This window comes from Podarcis cretensis, assembly GCF_951804945.1.
Source record: "Podarcis cretensis genome assembly, chromosome: 3".
NCBI classification, from domain to species: Eukaryota; Metazoa; Chordata; class Lepidosauria; order Squamata; family Lacertidae; genus Podarcis; species Podarcis cretensis.
In genome coordinates, this window is record NC_137172.1 from 61,002,136 (window position 1) to 61,020,206 (window position 18,071).

Below are 18,071 nucleotides of genomic sequence, written 5' to 3' on the forward strand. Positions count from 1 at the left end.
AGGTCAGAAAGAAATGAAAACACAGGCAATGATTCTGTAATTAAGTTATAACACTACTGTGTTAGCAACAGCTGTTTTGAAAATTAACATAGTTAATTAGGTAATTATCACTGTGTTGTGTTTTTCTTAATTTCATGTCTGATAGGAAGAGCAATTCAACAGTGGAGCAGATTCCGAGAGGTGGTGGACCCTCCTTTCTTGGAGGCTTCTAAGCAGAGGTTGTATGGTTATCTGTCATGTATGATCTTCTGCTTCTTTGGCGATCACTTGTTGCCAAATAAGATTGTCTCCCATGAACATGGTCTTAACACTGAGTCCGTAAGTGACTGTGGAGGCCAATTCTAGATCCACACGTCCTTCCACAGTGGGGACACAGGTTTTTGAGTGGGAACTGATCAAAGTAAGGGTTTTCTAAACGTGCCTTCCTCTTAACATGTTTTGTCCTGAGTTCGAGCGTCTTCAAAGTCCATGACACCTTTGGTAAAGGATGTTCTTCAATTGGGGTGCTTGCAGGCCAGTGTTCCCCAATTGTCAGTGTTTATACTACTTTTTTTTTTAGATTTGCCTTGAGAGAGTCTTTAAACCTCTTTCATTGTCCACCGGTATTTTGCTTTCCATTCTTGAGTTGGGAATAGAGTAGTTGGTTTGGAAGACAATAATCAGGCATCCGAACAACATGACCAGTCCAACGGAGTTGATGTTGAAGAATCATTGCTTCAACACTGGTGATCTTTGCTTCTTCCAGTACACTGGCATTAGTCTTCCCAAGTGATATGTATAATTTTTTGGAGCTGCCTACCTGGGCCAACAAGGGCCAACATTGATGCCACAATCCAGCATTGCCTGAGCTCTGTGAATGCAACTTTATCCCGATTGAAATGCAGAGTGTTTGAGGACCGGGACATTCACAGGGGAACCAAAATGCTTGTTTACAAAGCTTTTGTACTACCAACCTTACTATATGCTTGTGAAACATGGACCATTTATAAACACCATCTCCTCAAAAGATTCCATCAATGTATGATCTAGCTTGCAAGGGATTGGGCTAGATGACCTTCATGGTGCCTTCCACCTCTATAATTCTAGGATTCTATGATTTCCCTATGACTTAACTGCTTACAAGTCCTCCCCACAAGGCTGTGTGTATATAACGCAGGATAACACTGCATGTATCTGATAAAACCAAAACTTTGGTCTGATAAAGACCAAAGTCCACAAAAGCATTCATTAGTCTTTACAACACCACAAGACTCACAGTAACTTGCTCCTTTTACTAAACTGGAGTAAGTTGAAAAGTATGCAGTGCAGCAATAACTAGAATGCAGTAATATTCCACACAGAAAAATACATCTTTAATGTGTATGAAAATACATCTGATTTAAGCATCCTCTAACATGCCACTTTTATCATATTCAGAAGACAGTACTTGAATGAAAATCAAGACTTTAAAGGAAGATAAAAATAGGGCACAAAAATTCAAGAGCATGAAGAGGGTTGTAATAGTAATTTTTTATTATTTCATTAAAAATTTGATAACGCGCTTCAGAAGTACATCTTATTTTCCATAAGGGCAAATTGTAAGAGATAGAACTTTATGAGCAGGGACCTATCACGTATTTATTTAAAAGTTATATATGAATATATATGTGCAGCATGGCCTCAAGCCCTCCTTAGTAGCTTGCCATGTCCTTTGATCTCTGGTTCAATGTTGCCAGGGCCAAGAACCGTATTTTTTGCACCATAACACTCACTTTTTTCCTCCTAAAAAGTAAGGGGAAATGTCTGTGCGTGTTATGGAGGGAATGCCTACGGGTGGCATGCCTACGGATTTTCCTCCTCTAAAAACTACGTGCGTGTTATGGTCGAGTGCATGTTATAGAGCGAAAAATACGGTAAATCCCTGTGGAGAACTGTCCCCAGATCTAGACTGGGGGATGAATTCTCCTGCTCAGTTTAGGCAGGGATGTATTTCGGGTTTCCTCAATTACTCATTTTTCCGATCTTTAATTCAGTTTCCCATATTTCTGCATTAGCTTAGGTTTTTTTTAAGTCCTCATGAACACTTATCAATGTTTAATCACAGACTTCTAATACACACATTTTTGTATGCAATCTTGCCTGATATATACATTTTTGCAAGCAATTTCCCTAATGTAATGCATTTTTAATGATTTTTTTTACTAACGTGGGCATTATAATGCACATTTGCCCCTAATATCTGCAGTTCTGACACATCTCTAGGATGGACAACTGCATCACAACATTTGGAGAAGTGAGGTTTTTGAAAGAAAACTAACTGTTTCAGTTCCTCTATTGTTTCAGGAGGTGCAAATTAGGCAAGTTTGCATAAAACAGGTCTCAATTTCTTCCCATCCCTAGCTCAGTGTCCGTTAGGGCAGCTGCTGGACTGGATGTAATAAGCAGAAAATTCTGCCCTCTTCATCATACTGCATTTTTCTTCTCATTGGGTAAACAGCAACCCCGGTTCTAGAACAGTAGCTCTCCATTGCCACATGATTTACTGTTTCCTGGAAGCAGTCTGCAACATGGAACAGAGGCCTATTTAAACAAAAATCCGAAATCCCACTAGGAATGCCTATTGTTGAACAGTCAAATCCTAACATTTGACATTGTATTCCATTGCTCTTTTTTCTTCTAAATGTCAGAAAATGTCTGGTGAACAGTAGTATCTATTCTGTTGAATAAAAGGCATTCTTACCAGTTAGAAACACTTTGTTTTGTGAAATAAATGCATGCAATTATTTTACTTTATTTCTTTGCCCTGTAAGCTGTGGTACAAACTAAAATCAGGGAACAGAACTATAAACATTTATCCACAATTATCTGCTATTTACTTTGGTCTGTTCTGTTCTCTCCCTAAACTGAAACTGAGAAAGACATCACTTGCTTATTTTAATTGGAAAGATCATTAACGACACAGAGGTTCCCCATTCCTTCACTATACCAAGAAAACCCATGAAGGTGTTGCCTTCTCTCTGGAATATGTTGGTGGAAATGTGGAATATCTTTTCCCCAAAGCTATTATTTCCTCAAAATGAGCTCCAACAAAATTCACTTTAGGACTGGGCTTGCATAATCTTTATGATGAACGCCTGTAGTATAGATTTTTTACTTTTTAAGTCAGAAATCACATTGTAACAACTCCCCCCCCCCCCGAAAAAAATACATCCCCAAAGATGTATTGCACAGCACTATCAACCCAAAAAACATCACATGTATTTTAAAAGAACTATCTCATTTGTAGCTTTATCAAACAATTTACACAGGCTTATGCTGAACAGGTAAGTCTGCTAAAGTTTTTTGATGGGGAAGGCGAGGCCATTTTCAATTAGAAAACATGAGGATTTCTTAAAAACAGAACACATAATCTAAATCACTTTTATTAGGCACCAGTGAAGTAAAGGCACTTTTTATTTGAGCCTGAATCTGTTGGGTCTTTCACAGGTTTATGTCCCAATACCATCCACTGGTATTGAATTACCTTCTAATTATACTGAGACAGGTGTTGGAGAAATTTGTTTCTTTTATAGTTATGGGTGGAAATGGAAAGCTCTTGAGGTTGAAGCGACTGAGGAAAAACAGTTTTTATATGGCTTACAAGAAAGCAAGAGACTTTATTTTAATACAGATTCTGTGTTGTAACAAAAGAAACTTTATCTGGTAATACCAAGGCATTATATCAACTTGTGAACAGGAATCTGCCCTTTTTCTGGGGCAGATCATAAAATCACCTTGCAACTCTCCACAGGTCCTGCAAGACTGAGCTGTTCCACCCGGCCTTCGGCTTAGACTCACTCTGACCCCTTATATGGGATTTAATATATAAATTTTCCCTTGGCTTTTTTGCTGGCCCATGGCTTGGGTGAATATCTGATGTTTCCCTCCCTTTATGGTCTTGATTTATGGGCTACTACTAAAGCGAGGCTGCATTTTAAGCTGTATTTTAAGCCGTATTTTAATTAACTGTTTGTTTGTTTGTTTGTTTGTTGTTTTTTCTATTACGTTTTATTGTAATTTATATTTGGTGTTAGCCGCCCTCAGCCCGGCCCTGGCCGGGGAGGGTGGGCTATAAATAAAATGTTGTTGTTGTTATAAAACAAAGGTGAATTTCAGCAACTGATCCACTTCAAAATAGTCTCAAGTATGAGCTCATGTATGTTGTGAGGATAAAAACTATGCACACAAATTTAAAACTTTGTCCCATGCATCCTCTGAGTGTTGCACCTCAAGCCAATTTTACTTTATTCATAAAATGCTGATTTTAGTAAATACTAGTTGGGCTACAGAAGGCATCAGAAGCCTTTTGGGAGCAATAGAAACTTTGAGAAAGTGCTGTGGGTACCAATCACAAAATGGCTACCAGGTACGCATGGCACGACAAAAAAATTATAGAGAGAATAAGGTCATTGCTGTTACCTCCTGGGCGATCTTATACTTCATGTAGGAAGTCAGCTGTGGCCTGCTTGTCCAGATTGTGGAGATCACACAATACTGATTACACACACAAAAAAACCCTACAATGCTGTTGCTGTTTAGTAACAGGAAGTATTGACCAGTACCAGAGAAAACATACAAGATAACCACATCATGCTCACTCCCTCTTTTGCACAATGAGACCAAAGACACATGCATCTCTCTCGCATACACTTTTACACTTCCACAGCCACACGCCCTCTTTCTCTGCCCAAATGTATCTGTCCTCTCTCTCTTGCAAACCACCCATACAGACCACCCACCACTTTCTCTTGCGCTCTCTCTGTCTCTCTCACACACAAACATATCCCCTTCTCCTCTTACAGACTTCACATGTATAAGCTCTCTCCCCTCCCTCCCTCTCTCATACACCCAGTGCTTTTTTCTGGGGGGACACAGGGATACGCATACGCCTAACCATTTTGTGAATCTTTGTGCTTTTGACCATTTGCTGTATTTATTTTTCCCAATTTGAACTATAAAATGGTGATTTTCTGGAGTCAAAACAAGAGTACAGTGGTACCTCGGGTTACATACACTTCAGGTTACAGACTCCACTAACCCAGAAATAGTACCTCAGGTTAAGAACTTTGCTTCAGGATGAGAACAGAAATTGTGCAGCGGTGGGGCAGCAGCAGCAAGAGGCCCCATTAGCTAAAGTGGTGCTTAAGGTTAAGAACGGACCTCCGGAACGAATTAAGTACTTAACCCGAGGTACCACTGTACCCCTAAACATTTTTTCAGAAAAAAGCACTGCATATACCACATAAGCATTTCTGCCACTCACCCTACTCAACTGCATCTATGTCAAACACACACACACACACAGGGGGAGAGAGAGAGAGAGAGAGAGAGAGAGAGAGAGAGAGAGAGAGAGAGAGAGAAGCCCCTACAGGTGAAGGAAGTCCCTGTCATCTTTCTTTAAAATCAGAAACAATAAAGAAATTCAAAAAATGCACTAGGGTCACCTACCTAGTGCCTACAAGCAACCCCCAGGATACAGCTTTATGAATCAATGCATTGCAAGTAACAAAGGAATAGAGTCCTTTCCTAGTCAGAAGCTTATTTCCATTTTAAGAGAAGAAAAGACAACCCCTGTTGAGTATATTATAGGTTCACGGCAATGTCCTCAGAAGTGCTAGGAGATATCTTAATTCTTTAAAAAGAAGAAAAAAGAATGTGGAATATTTGTATTAGTGACTGAACACAAATCAGTTCTGAAGGAAGGTTTTTTTTAAAAAAAAATACATCTAGATAGTAAAATTAATGCACATTTATATTTGATTAAAAGGGTTAAGACTAAGTTCAACTCCTGAGAGAAAAATAACTTGATTAAAGCAGAGCTTTAACCAGTGCAACTTCACACGAATGTGACGGGATTCAACTAAGGCCAGGAATGCAGAAAAACATTGCTTAATTGAGAAAAGATTACAAAAGCCTGAAGAATAATTATTTTAATTAAAGTCTGCCAGTACCATTTTGCATAACTATATGAATTTGTGGTTACAAATTTAGACTTTGGTTTCCCAGAGCAATTACTGGTTCAGTTCAAGGAAGGCTAAAAATATATATACACCAAAGGTTATGGAATACACAAAAAATACGGGAAAGCAGTCTTATATACCATTCAGAGGTCTTTAGTTCTACTAAGTAGTAGATACATTTTATTAAATAAAAGAAGTAAATAAGAAACAGACATCGGTGATAGCTATTTGTCCTTTTATGTTGTGAAACGCCCTGTGATCTACGGATGAAGGGTGGTATACAAATTTAATATAAATAAATTTTAAAAGAAACATTATTTCAGCGCTTTAAGAATATCCATAAGTAATACTGAATATTGTTTAAGAATACTTTTTTCCAGGGTGGGGGGGAACAAGGGCAAAATAGGGATTGAACTGTTCTGCCTTCTCTTTGTCATTAATTAACATGCCAGCATCCTGACTGAGCAGATGGCCTGTCATTTCCTTCCTTCTCTTTCAAACATTCCTGAAAAACACATTTTTACAGCTCTGAGCATCCCTCACTAGTCTCAGCTAATTCTCAGCTTTGGCTTTCCTGTCATTGTGCCTATAAGTCTGGCCCACACGTCTATGTGCATTCTTGGGTAACCTGTCCACCTTTCCATTTCTTCTTTATTTTCAGCAAAGGACTAAGCATTTTCAGATGTCTCTCAGATTTATCTCTTGGAATTATTTTGGAGATTATCTTGGAGATTGCACTTTTAGCAATTCCTTCCTCAGGAACTTTCATCCATGTTGGGTTCTTTTTTTCTGTTAGTTTGGCCAGTGAATTTGGCGTGGAGACTTAACGCTTGAAGTGTGTTGTAAAATTGTCACAGCAGGCAACCTAAGGCCTCCAAACCAGTTGCATTCCAAACATATGAGTTATCCCACTTCATCTTAGTTATGCTTAACACTTAAACTTTTTCATGAATTCAGATAACTCAGAAATAGCAGATATGTGCTACCATAGTTCAGAATACTCTAAAAACAGAAATACATTTGCGTATTGATAGGGTTTACTTTTGTAGTTTTGTAACACATTTCCTGGACAATTTGCTACATGTCTCAAAAATAATATTTGTTTCTGCAATTGCTTGCATTCACTTATCACATGGGACTTCAAAGTTTCAACTATGATCCCAAAATTTTACATTTGTCAATAGTCTCATGGTAAACAATTAGGTGAATGTATTTTGAGGTACATATTCTTTTACCCTTAACCATACCATATAGCGTCATTGAATCCAGAGTCAAAACTAATTAATTAAGTTGTTGTTTCAGACTGTGAAGTATGCAATTAGTACCAGCTAAGCTAATGATATGAAAATCAGCATTAAACGCACCTTGCAAACAGATCTCACAATATGCTCACCACAGAAAGCTGTAGCAAAATCTGTTTTGCGTATATATGCATAAAAACCAAAGTAAACTGTTGTCAACAGGATTCCTGAAATTGGCGTGTGGAGTGCAACATAATAGGAAAACACAAAAGTTCATAATAGGAATAAACAAAATATAGTACAGAGGATAAAACTGTCAGATTCCATCCCTGCAGTGGTAAAGCTGCATGCTCCGCTACCGGGGGGCAGAGAGCAGGCAGGGGCATGGCTGGTCCCCCGGGGTGCCTGGCATGTGTCCGGGGGGGGGGGGCGGGATGGCACCCTTCCAGAATAGTGGTGTGGGGGGCGGTCCGCTCCCTCTGCACCCCCGTTCCTCCGCCAGTGCATCCCTGTCTGTTCTGAACAGAACAGTATTGACAATGACAAGCAAGATGCTTTTTGCTTGATGTTTCAGTACACGACAGATTCTTTAGTGACCATGAAATCCCAGAAGGCTGGTGAGCGATGGATCTTGGGTGTTTTTATAGAAAGAAGAAGAAATCAACACTAAATCCTGTGCTTTAAAACCCAGGACCCTTAACTCGTCTCCTGAGTAGTCCTTACGAGGTTAAGGCTCTGCTAGATTTATACACTCACAGTAAGCTCTACCATCTGTTGTTTAATCTCTGTGTCATTTTATTTCTGAGTCTTTATCAGACACTATCATTTTTAAAGTAGCCTCTAGTTTCTCTTACTAAAACCTTGAGAAAACCATTACTAATAAAAAAATTTAAAAATGCAATGCAAATTTACATAAGTTTGTTTGCAATATTTCCAGTCTTTTAATTTTAGTTATTTTAGAAGTAGGTGGGATGTTTTTAATGTATTTATTTTTCCCCTTGGTTTTAATGTATCTATGTGGGTTTTTTGTTTGGTTGGTTGGTTAGTTGTAAATCATTTTGGGTTTCCAAAATTTGGGTTGGGCAAGATAAACTGACTAACAAATTTAACAAATGATCATCATCCCAATTCTGATATGCTGGTTGCATAAACCAGATACTCCTGTCTGCCACAGCCAACATGGTCAGGGATGATGGGAGTTGTATTTCAACAATCTGGAGGGAAGAGGCTCTGAATCATGGACACATATGAAAAGCCTTTCAGATTTTCCCCTGGAACACTTCTAAGATAGGCAGGAGGTCATTTCTCTAGAAGCTTATAGATTCTTAAATGTACCACACTGATTTTGGAAACCCAAAACGATTTACAAACAAACAAACAAACAAAAAACAAACAAACAAACACCCCACATAGATACATTAAAATCAAGTGAAAAAAATAAATACATTAAAAACAACCCACCCACTTCTAAAAGGCTACTTATAGTTAAAGGCAATCCACAAACAGATAGAAATGGCCCATTATTGTGTTGCCACCCTCCAGATCTCTCATGGAGGGGCCACATGAAGAAGGGCCTCAGATGATGGTCACAGGTTGGTTCATATGGGGAGAGGCAGACCTTAGTACTGCAGCCCTGAGCCGTTGAAGCTTTATCAGTCAAAACCAGCACTTTGAATTGGGCCGGAACCTAAGTGGATCAATACGAGGAACATTTAATGCCCTCTTCCCCTTCCCTAATTTATCTCCTAAAAACTATGAAATGTTTTAAAGATTTGATTAAATCAAATTGAAAATGCCTCAACAATTGAAGGAAAGTATTTGGTACATACATGCTAAGAGAAAAAAAGTTATTCCTTAGCCCTTTCTTCAGAAACGTTCAGCACAATATTTACAGCACAATTTCCAGTGGGATAGTTATGTTAGCCTGTTGCAGGAAAATCAACAGAGTCTTGTGGCACATTAAAGGCTAACACACTTACTGTGGCATAAACTTTCACTGACTAGAGACCAGATGAAGCATAATCCTCGGCTGCCAGGGTACATGATATACACATGAGTGCAAAGCAAGGGGGTGGAACCTGTGGCCCTCCAGATATTGTGGACTCCAGTTCCCATTAGCCCCCACCAACATTGTGAATGGTCAGGGACAATAGGAGCTGTAATCCAGCACCATCTAGAGGGTCACAGGTTCCGCAGGAAGAAGAATATAGAAGTTGAGAATGAAATGGAATGGGAATGAAAAATTGCTGTCCGTGACAATTCATTTAAGATCGTGAATGTATGTAAAATTACTGTGACCCTTCATAACACCAGTATTTGGTGATAACACAATCATTTAGCAGCAGTGAGTAAATTAACATTTGTAGTGGAATTAAATCTGAATAATTTGTAGATACGCAGGATATACCATATTTTTCGCTCTATAAGACACACTTTTCCCCACCTAAAAAGTAAGGGGAAATGTGTGTGCGTCTTATGGAGCGAATGCAGGCTGCACAGCTATCGCTGAAGCCAGAACAGCAGGAGGGATTGCTGCGCAATCTTGCTGTTCTGGCTTCAGCGAAAGCAACATGAAGCCTCTTCAGCGCAGCAGGAGGAACGCTCCCACTGCGCTGAAGAGGCTTCGCGCGGCTATCCCTGAAGCCAGAACAGCAAGAGGGATTGCCGTGCGAAGCCTCTTCAACAACATTTGATTCAGAATATTTTTTTTCTTGTCTTCCTCCTCTAAAAACTAAGAGCATCTTATGGTCGGGTGTGTCTTATAGAGCAAAAAATACAGTAATCACATAAAGCTTGTGGCATACAGCTTATACACAAAGGCTCTGTCAAGAAGACCTAATCAATGTGTGGAGTTTAGGGGTGGGATCACACTTCTCCCTCTTCACATAGAATGGTACTAGTCCTACTTAGAGCAGAGCCATTAAAGCTAATGACAATGACTAACTAGGTTCATGAATTTTAATGGTTTACGTTGAGTAGGGTTTAGGTGAATACAGCCCCTATCAATCCTGTTGTGCCCAGTTTTTCGAACAAGGCTTCTCTACAGTAGATAAGCACAGAGAAAATGTGTGATATGTATAAATTAACCAATCTTGATTGTGTGAGATTTAAATATTTTGCCCTCCCCTTTTTTTTTTTACTCTGACAGTATACTGATCTGCATATTGCAGAGTTGTACAAACAGAAAGAGATTGTCATGGGGCATCACAGAATACAGATCTCCCTTCCACCATTAGCACTGATTCTGCTACATGACAACACATCTAACTGTTGCCTGCAATAGGAGCCTCCCACAGGAAAATCCAGACTGACTGCATTCGTTTCGAGGGCAACACTGGCTGGCACTACCCACAAGCTCTGTGTAGAGCTCTACACACGTAAAGGTTTAGGTCTGGGCCAGCAGATGCAATCTCTCCCATCCTTCCATGTTCTGACCAAATACTTGGACGAGATGGTGAGAAAAGGGCATGGTGGAGAACCACCTCCAGATGCTTTGAATTCCAAGTCCCAGCCAGCATGGCCAGTGGTCAGGGATTATGGGAGCTTTAGTCAACATCAGGAAGGTTACAGGTTTCCCAACCTCTGGCGGAGAGTTTCAGCCTTATTCTCCATACATATTAGCTCCATGTTGCTTGTCAAAGCAACTAAGGAACATTTTATGAAAATAAAGCTCTAAATTATCAGGTGCTTTGCTATGCCATCTTCTAATCTTCACAACTTGCAACATTATTTTATATGGAATTTTTCTAGCAGCAGTTTGTTAGAATAAAAGCAAGGGGAAAGGCCAAACAGTCAAAAGCATCAGCAATTGCTTGCTATGTTTGATAGCCATTTTTTGCTTTCTTTTTCCCCGGAAGGCATATAAGTAGATCAATGTATACAAATTAGCTTAGTGAGGATTTGAAGAAAGGTCTCTATTTGTGCTAGTACTCAGTAATTAACATTAACTGTTGCTTTCAGCATAACACAATGGTTTTCAATTGACAATATATGGGAAAGCATTTAATAATAGCAACGGATACGATAATGGCTCAATTGCATTGAATGAATGCAAATTAGATGACTGCTTAGAAAACTAACTTCCATTAAGTGAGTTGATAACCAGCAGATCTGACTATACAGGTGTATGTTTCCCAAAGAACTATAGGGAGGAATTCAACATAGTGCTAAATAGATCACTCTGACAGTGCAAGTGGAAGAGAAACCAGTTATTCCCCCCAAAATGGAAGAGGGTCTGCAGAAGGGAAGAGTACACAAGGCACTGCAACTCTGCCTCCCACAATGACCCGCCTATCAAGAAATGCATTGCTAAACTGTATTGGTGATTGTTTTATAATTATATTGGATTTTAGTTTATGGTTTTGTTTTCAGTGTCAGGTTTTCAATGTTGCTAGCTACCCTGGGAAAGGGAAGAATACAGTACAGGTAATAAAACAATAATTTGTTCCACAGCTGCCCTCCCTTCTCTTTCCCTCAGTGCCTGTGCTTTCACTCATTCAGCATGTTTCATTTTTCTCCTCACCTTCCATAATTAAACCCATCCACGTTCAATCCCTTTACCTACCCTGCTAATACTGTAATTTCCATTTTCTTCCCCCCACCTGCCCCGCTTTAGGCTTTTGCAGCATTTAATTATTATCCTCTGGGCCTTGGCTCTCAGTCTCACAGTTTTCCTTCTCAAATAGAACTGCTTTCCTCCAAGCTTAAAAACAATCCCAGTCATTTCATTCTGTCCTAGCAGCTTAGCCACAAGTACCTAACCTAGCACTTCAACACGTTTCCTCAACCCACATTCTGAGATCTCACTCTCTCACCAACCTTCCTCTATGCTCTATAAATCAACCAAATGCTTGCATTCTTGGCGTCTTCCCCACCACCGCCTCCCTCTGCAGAAAAGATGCAGATAAATCATTTTGAAGAAGGAATAGAATAAAAAATATGGATCCCTTTCTGAAATCCATTCTTTTAGATTTTTTGCTCAAGTGATTCTGCAAGAGCTGCATCTTTGCAAAAATATGCAATTAGTAAAATGTTTTTTCTCCCTCCCTACGCTTTACGTTTCTTTAGAAAGGGGAGCCTTCTAGAGTACAATAGGAGGTCCATCAATACTTCATTCCCAGCAGAGAAGTAAGCAATTTTGATTCTACGGCTCTAGGAATAAATTTTCAGTCTCTGAGCCTGTGCACTCTCTGGACAGCTGAGTCAGAATAAGAATATTGCCAAGCTGACACCTCCTGTGAAACCTGCAGCTACAACTGCTGTCTATCTCTTGGCTTACACCAGGAATTTAGGTTCCTGTGATTCAAAGAAACCCTGCAAGTTTCTAGTCCTGATGGCTAAGAAGATAGAATTAGGTGTGAGTGGGAAATTCCTACTGGAATCTCAGAACTCAGGGGATCAGTTTGAGTAAGATGTCTAGTGATGGAGGCTTCATTGGCCTGCATAGTTAATTGCTCCTTCTCAAATCTGTCACTCCCAGATTATTCAGTACAGTTAAAATGTAGGTCGATTGTACAAAATAAGAAAAAGTATGCAAATGTTCTTAATTTGCATAAATTACAAAGGAAAAAGAACTCAGTGTTTCTTAGTGTATAAATCAGATTGCCTTGATGCAGGGTTTTGTTTGTTTGTTTTGAGCTTGAATTTCACAAGGCACTGGCGTTGAGGAAGAGCTTTTAAAGAGAAGAAATCAATGAAACTCTACAATGGTGTTCTGACAGGAAGAACCATGATGGTGGAAATACAGGGCTGATACCTTATATGGAACTTGGGGTTTTTTTCATTGAATGCAGGTGCTATTGCATGATGGGGAGGCCTTCTTGCCAATCTCATTTAGAGATTTAGAGAATGAACTGCCCCTTTCCAATGGGGAAAGTGAGAAATGTACAATGACAGGGTCAGTTAAATCTCTATGAAAGTTAGAACCACCCTACCCAGCAATCCTCCATTAGAACTAAGAAAATAAAGCATGATGTCCAGTCAACGCTGCCTGACTACAAAACTGCTGGAGGCAAAAGGAAAATGGCAGCCTGTTCTCTGGCCCAGCAGTTCCCAGACTTCTCCCTGCCCTATTGGACCACTTGACAAATGATGAGGGTCTTGATGGACCACTTAATTTTTAAGCCTGTTGTGGCAATTTTAATGCATTACAATTTATACTGCATGGTTTTTAATTGTGCTTTACTGACACACCACGGACCACTTGACTAAAGCTCATGGATCAGTTTGGAAACTTTTGCTCTAGCTAGATTATTTGGGGGGGGGGGGAATCAGTGTCAGCACAGGGAAATTACTCATCATGAGAAATGGAGCAAGCTTTTAGAGAACTAAATCTCCTCTGGAGATACCTAGCCTGTCCCTTTTAAATTCCTCATTGTGTTCTGCATTGTTTCTAATTCTGGGAGCCATCTTCCACATTTTATGAGTCAGAGGTTAAGTAGTATGGCAAATTGCTTCATGCTGTCTGTTAATGTTATGGATAGGTAAGAACATTATTTTTATTTACCTGCAGAGCTCATGTATTTGTGCAGATGCATAAGAACAGGCATAGGCAAACTCAGCCCACCAGGTGTTTTGGGACTACAATTCCCATCATCCCTAGATAACAGGACCAGTGGTCAGGGATGATGGGAGTTGTGGTCCCAAAACATCTGGCGGGCCGAGTTTGCCTATGCCTGCATAAGAACATTTACAGATGCGACTTTATTTTTTTTTTACTTTGCATACAGTCATAGTCCTCCTTGTGCTTTATTTATACCAGCGCATGCATTTGTTGCCAAAAACCAACTCTAATAACAGGGAACAGAAGAATGGCTTATTACTAAAATTGTGCATTGCAATCACAGGCTCAGGACTGTGCTCATTATGGAATAAATCTGTTATCAACTAAGTACAGAAAAGTGATAAAACACCAGGAGGTCAGAACAATTTGGAAGTACATGCATTTATTAATGGCTACTATTTGTTTCAGTGTCACTATCTCTTTATAGCCCTTGTGTCTATTAGACCCTCTCTGTATAAACTTCTTTACCCAAAACATAACTGCTGATAATACAACCTCAAGCAAATTAAGAAAATGAATATATATATATATATATATATATATATATATATATATATATTCTAGCACTCAAGCACATTCTGGTAGCACACAAATGAATCAGGCAAACAAATTTTAAAATTACATTACACCATACTTATTTGCATAGTGTTTTTGAAGCAATGCACTAGGGAAAGTGAACAGAAGGAGAGAGCCATTAAATGAGCAACATTAAACAAAAAAGTGTCATAATTTATTTTGAACTGAGAACAGCGCATTAAAACTATAAGAAGTTAGCATAGAGATAACATGAAGCAATGGAACTAAATAAGAAGAGACTGGACTAAGGGGAGTATGAATGAGAGTTTATAAAGTACTGAGAATGGACAGAGATTGGAGTTTAATTGTCATCGAGTGGATGAAATAAAGCAAAACTGATTTCCATCAGTGCCACTATGTAGGAGGCTACGTGATCATGCAATATTGCAGAAAGTCCCTTTTTGGAAACTCACAACAGGGTTGAAATAGTGTTCTGGTGACAGACAACTGTTCTGATTATCCCTCTTTTCCTGCATCCCTGTACCTTTATCTCTCTCTTTGCACAGCATGACCGTAAACAGAAGAGAATATTTGTTTTTCTAAGAATTTGTTGGATTGATTCATTTTCCACCTGCATTAATAATGCTTGCTTGGACAGTGAACATTTCCATAGCAGTAGCATTCTAAGCAAATAAACAAAGCTTCTCATTTTAGTGATAAAGATAGGAGGTTGCTCTTTGAACGTTAACACTTGTTGCACAAACCATTATGGCCATGACAAAAGCAACACAATGCACAGAAGCAGAGGTGGCTTGTCTGTGGTCCTTAGATGATGCTGGACTCCAACTGACATAATGCTTAGGGATAATGGAAGGGATCGGAAAAGGGGAGGGAGGCAAGGGGACACAGAGAGCCTCCGAGGTCTCTGAGGAGCAGCTCCTCGTCCAGCGGTGGGGAAAGCCACACCTCCAGTGAAGCAGAGGGGGGAAGGGGGCAGCCAAGCAAGGGAAGGGCTCGAAGATGCTACTGAGAGCCCAAGCGCCTCACCTAGCCCGGCTGGCCAGGAGGCAGACATGCAGTTTCCGTTGCCCAACTTGTGCAGAGGGGTGAAACGTAAGGAGGGGAGGCAGAGATTTGGGGTGTCTAAGTTCTTATGTTGGGGGAGAAACTGGAAGGGGCCATTCCCGTAATCTGCAAGTGACTAAGACGGACATGAACTTTTTGGTTCTGCACTGTAAATAGTTTGAACCAATAAAACCTGTAAAAGACAGGTCAGAGTCCTGCCTGGTAACTCACGAGCAATCACCACCAGCACCTGACAAGATAAGAACATCTGAAGAGCCACAGGTTAGTTAACCCTTCAAAATAGCCTACTTACAAAAAAAAACCTAATTTAAAAATTACTAAATAAAAAAAAGCAACAGCTCAATGGATCACCAATAAAAAATAATCCTGCATACACAGGATTATATTGATTACCAATCTCTCTCTCTCTCTCGTAAAATAAGTAGTTGGTGGATTTCTCTCTCTCTCTCTCTCTCTCGTAAAATAAGTAGTTGGTGGATTTCAACTCTATACAGCTATTTGTTTAAAGTCTTTCATAAAAAGGAAGTTTGTAAAAAGAATAAGCAGATAAGAGGAATACTCTTTGAACAGATTATTTCCCCATGATAACTTTTAAGTTGCCCTCATTTGATCTTAGCAACCTTTTAAACTTGTAAGCTATTGCCTATGTTATAGCATTCCTCCCTAAACCGAGAGCTGACCAAGAAAGAAAAACATCCCTTCCATGAAGCCCACAGACAAAAATTAACACTTTTCTGGTATTGTGCAGGACCAGCACACGGTCCTGGTCCTCTCCATACAAAATTGTGTAAGGCTGCAGCAATTTGCTTTTATTGTGAAATTCTGGGAAATTGTTATTTACTCAGATGGTAGTGTTTTTGTTTTCTTTACAACCTTCCTTTGTATAGACAGGTGCATTAACTAGAGGGAACACAGATGACTGATGATGCAGAGCATCATTTAACAATGTCAGTCAATAATAATCATAGAAAGAGCAATCAACATGCTCCTACACAGCTCCCATTCATTTTTATGAAGTTTACATAAGGCAATGTCTTCCTGGCAGGTTGCATCAACAGACTAGATTCTTTTCTTGCTCTCCCTTTTTAATGTTTATATATTGATTTTCAAGAATTTCATTTATATAAAGAAACAAGAATTAACCTGGATAAGCAGACATTATAAAAGTTTCTTTAAGAATCCCACGTTTATCCTATTCAGTCAAAACTCCAGAACACTATTTACCTGCTTAAATTTGTTTCCACAGTGGCTAACAAAGAAGTAAAAAAATAATAGCAACAATACAACCAAAAAACATAGAGCGTACAAACTAACACAACAATCTGAAATAAGTCAACCACATTAGTGGTTTTTAAAAGCCTAGAAAAACAAACTTTTTTGCCTGGCACCTAAATGATAGTAAGAAGGGGGGGCTGGGAGGGATCTCTGTAGAAGACATCCCAAGCTTAGGACGCTATCACTGAAAATGTTTCCTCTCCCATCAAATCTGCTTTCTGGACAATGCACAGATCAGAAACTATCATGGTAGACAAAGATCAGTGTTTGTTTTTTAATTTAAAACTTTTTATTTCATACTATTGCATTTTAAAACCTTTGTTATCATGAATAAGGTAAAGGTAAAGGTACCCCTGCCCGTACGGGCCAGTCTTGACAGACTCTGGGGTTCTGCGCCCATCTCACTTAAGAGGCCAGGGGCCAGCGCTGTCCGGAGACACTTCCGGGTCACGTGGCCAGCGTGACATCGCTGCTCTGGCGAGCCAGAGCCGCACACGGAAACGCCGTTTACCTTCCCGCTGGTAAGCGGTCCCTATTTATCTACTTGCACCCGGAGGTGCTTTCGAACTGCTAGGTTGGCAGGCGCTGGGACCGAGCAGCGGGAGCGCACCCCGCCGCAGGGATTCGAACCGCCGACCTTTCGATCGGCAAGTCCTAGGCGCTGAGGCTTTAACCCACAGCGCCACCTGATACCAACATCTTAAATCCTAAAAATTCACAACTCTCTATCAAGCACACACACACTGAATGAAAGCCTGCTTTCCTATGTTTAATAAGGTGTTGCTTGGTTCAGCTGTATGTTAGAAGCACTGTACATGTGGAGTGGCAGCCAGGACCTTCCAGAGGGATTTCTTGGATTATTCTCTCAGTCTGTTTTTATCTTTGTTCAAGTGCATGCAGTCAGTTATTGATAGCCACAGTTCTACACAGACACAGTGTTTCCAGCTTCATCAGTGTGGCAATCCAATGGAACTGTGGTGCCCTGCTGTTGATGGACGCTGCAGGGGAGCTAAAAGGTCATCCTTGCTGTGCTGTTGGTCAAGAAGGGCACAAGGGCGCTTGGCCCTGAGGTCATCTAAAGAGGAAATTGCCTACCAGAGTCAAAAGGAGGTGCCATCCAAAGCCTGGAATGCCCTCCAGGAACCACTAAAGGAAAACACTGTTTTGCCCAACACTTGCCACTCTTGGTTTGGGGAAGTTTTTGTCACTTTGACTAAGATGATCCAGTGCACTTTAATCCAAGTGTGGATGCAGACAGATGTATGTAAGTAAAAGAGACTATTGTGTCTCTGTGTGCCTGGCTGAACGAAATAATTCCCCATCCATAATTGAGCACAAGGTAAACTGTCGGTTTTGTACCAGAATTAGCTATGCCTTGCACTGTGGTTAGTAGTTAGCTATGCAGAAGACCAA

General features: G+C 40.0%; 1 protein-coding gene across 4 annotated transcripts in view; it reads right to left on the bottom strand.

Moving 5' to 3' along the window:
• UTRN (utrophin) overlaps positions 1-18,071 on the bottom strand; it is a gene marked incomplete at its 3' end in the record, with an annotated part of 328,497 nt that overhangs the window by 80,796 nt on the left and 229,630 nt on the right. The gene's annotated exons all lie outside the window — the stretch shown is intronic.